Raw genomic sequence first — 3,453 nt, 5'->3', positions numbered from 1 at the left:
TTTGACCATGCTCCAGTGAGCATTGGCAATACAGATTGGCCTAGTTTAGTTTTTTTTCTGTTTCTCTTTTTTGGTCTGGGGTTGGGGAAGGAGGGCTGGTCACAAGAGTGACCTGAGAAAACTGGGAAGTGTAATATGGATACAAGATGTGAATTCCTAAATAATCAATAAAAATAATATGCAGGAAAAAAGTACTAAAATATATCTTATTTTACCTATCTCCTCTGAAGTTTTTTTAGGTAGAGTGATATTTTATATAGTATAGCACTAATGAAAGCAAAGTTTAAGAAGACCAGTTAACTAAACAAGAAAGTACAGCAACTATATTTCATATTTATATCTTTTATCTACAAATTATCTGATACCATTACATGATAAAGCATAGACTGGACATTTTTCACAAATGTCTTCCAGTCCCAAGTCTTTCCCATTGTGGTGATCTTCCTTGAGACAGTCCCCCTTCACAGTTCTTCACATGACTCAGTTTACTATCAACAGTATTAGTATTCACTCTTAAATTTCATTGAGAATAAATTTATTCTCTTTCATTAAAATATACTCTGTCACCCTGATTGTTTTGTTTTAGATACAATCTATTTACCATGGGAGATAATCCTGTAGTCTCTGTATTCCATGGCTAGCTTCTTCCTGTTTTGTGTATATGCTCTTTATAAGCATTACTTCTCATTTCTTCTTCTAGACAATAGCTTATAAGTGGCCTTTATAGATTCTCCTCCAAATGACTGTCAGTCATCTACATCTATAGTCATCTACATTGGTCCTTCAGTATTGAGTTCATTCTCCAATATAAAAATTTGGTGTTTGCTATCAAAGATGTTACAATTTGTGAAGTTATAAATGCAAAGACAATTAAAAATTTCAAAGAACTTGTTATGTAATTTGAGACCCTAGGAACAGACCACCAGACTTAATTCAGATTATAATTATCCAAATTCATTAAAACTGCTAGCAGGGCCACAGTCTCTATGCCAAATCAGAGATGTGCTGCCCAGAGGGAGATAAAAGAAGGGCTTTTAAAGGTGAAAATCACAAGAGATGCTTAATTAAATTTGCCATGATTAGATGGTTAACATGACCTCAAAATAGTCATTAAATGTCTGCACAAGCAGGCTACATAAGCCAAAATCAGCTTATCATAACAAGTAGATGATCAAGGCTGTACATTTCTGAATGAAGATCAAGGAGTCAAGGTTGGAGGAACTCGGCCAGCCCAGTGGCTCTGGTCTGTCTGGGCTGGTGCCCTGAGCAGACCTTGGGTGCAAGCTCTACAGCCAGTCTCACAACACCCAGAGGAAGCTCCATTCCCAGGTGGTCTAACATACCCAGGATCAGAGGTGAGGAGGACACATCTGTCCCAACACCAGGAGTATCTGGGACCGGTAGGACCAGGCACACAGGAACTCCACCAGCCCTGTGGCTCGAGTTCCTTCCAGTCTGTCTTGGCTTGTGCCCCGAGCAGACCTTGGGTGCAAGCTCCCCAGCCAGTCTCATAACAGCCAGAGGAAGCTCCACTCCAGGTGTTCTAACAAGCCCAGAGTCTTAGGATCCCAGAATCACAGGATCACAGAGACAGCTTGACTCTGAGGAGTTCTGACCCAACCAGAATCACAGGAAGGACAGACTCCAGTCAGATTTAGCAAGGACAGGTAGCACTAGAGATAAACAGATGGTGCAGGGCAAGCGTAAGAATATAAGCAGCACAAACCAAGGTTACTTGGCATCAATAGAACACCATAGGAAGTCCTGGACACACCATCATAATGGAAAAGCAAGATTCAGATGTAAAATCACTTCTCATGATGATGATATGGAACTTTAAGAAAGACATAAATAGCACCCTCAAAGAAACACAGGAGAACACAAGTAAACAGTTAGAAGCCCTTCAAGAGGAAACACAAAACTCCCTTAAAGAACTACAGAAAAACACAAACAAACAGGTGAAGGAAATGACCAAAACCATCTAGAATCTAAAAATGGAAATAGAAACAATAAAGAAATCAGAAAGAGAGACAACCCTGGAGATACAAAACCTAGGAAAGAAATCAGGAGTCTTAGATGAAAGCATCACCAACAGAATATGAGAGATAGAAGAGAGAATCTCAGGGGCAGAAGACACCATAGAAAACATTGACACAACAGTCAAAGAAAATGCAAAATGCAAAAAGCTCCTAACATAGAACATCCAGGAAATTCAGGACACAATGAGAAGACTAAACCTAAGGATAATAGGTATAGAAGAGAGTGAAGACTCCCAATGTAATGGGCCAGTAAATATCTTCAATGAAATTATAGAAGAAAATTTCCTTAACCTAAAGAAAGAAATGCCCATGAACATACAAGAAGCCTACAAAACTCCAAATAGACTGGACCAGAAAAGAAATTCCTCCCATCATATAATAATAAAAACACCAAATACACTAAACAAAGAAAGAATTTTTAAAGCAGTAAGGGAAGAAGGTCAAGTAACATATAAAGCAGGCCTATCAGAATTATACCAGACTTCTTACAAGAGACTATGAAAGCTAGAAGATCCTGGGCAGATGTCATACAGACCCTAAGAGAACACAAATGCCAGCCCAGGCTACTATACCCTGCAAAACTCTCAATTACCATAGATGGAGAAAACAAGATATTCCATGAGAAAACAAAATTTACAGAATGTCTTTCCACAAATCCAGCCCTGCAAAGGATAATAGATGGAAAACATCAACATAAAGAGCAAAACTACATTTTAGAAGAAGTAAGAAAGTAATCTTTCAACAAATCTACACAAACCTATTTCCACCTCTTACAACAAAATTAACAGGAAGTAACAATTACTTTTTCTTAATATCTTAATATGAAAATAAATATTACCAACATATCCTAATCAATTGAAATCCAAAAATATGAGGAATTAGAAATTTGTTGACCATTTAATCTCAGGTGAGTTTCTGAGACCAGAGCAGCCAGCCAGGAGGCACAGGCCCCACGAGTCCCAGGGGAGCCTCAGGGCAGCAGGGGCAGGATCTGCTCAGCTTCAGAGTGACAGAGGAGGATCAGCATCCTTCTTTGCCCCTTCCCTGCAAGTGGAGGGCCTACCTCCAGGGAACGCCTTAAGCCAGAGACTCTGGCGAGAGCCGCCATTTTCTCTCTGGTGAGTTTCTAAGATCAGAGCAGCCAGCCGGGAGGCACAGGTCCCACAAGTCACAGGGGACTTGCAGGGTGGCAGGGACAAGACAAGCTCTAGTCAGAGACACTAAGAACATCTAACACCAAAAAGCAAGAGATGGCGAAAGGCAAACGTAAGAATCCTACCAACAGAAACCAAGATTACATGGCTTCATCAGAACTTAGTACTCCCACTGCAGCAAGTCCTGGATAACCCAAAACACTGGAAAAGCAAGAATTGGATCTAAAATCATATCTCACAATGCTGATAGAGGAACTTAA

The sequence above is a fragment of the Mastomys coucha genome, unplaced genomic scaffold, assembly GCF_008632895.1.
Source record: "Mastomys coucha isolate ucsf_1 unplaced genomic scaffold, UCSF_Mcou_1 pScaffold21, whole genome shotgun sequence".
In the NCBI taxonomy this organism is placed as follows: Eukaryota; Metazoa; Chordata; class Mammalia; order Rodentia; family Muridae; genus Mastomys; species Mastomys coucha.
This window is presented reverse-complemented; position numbering follows the sequence as displayed.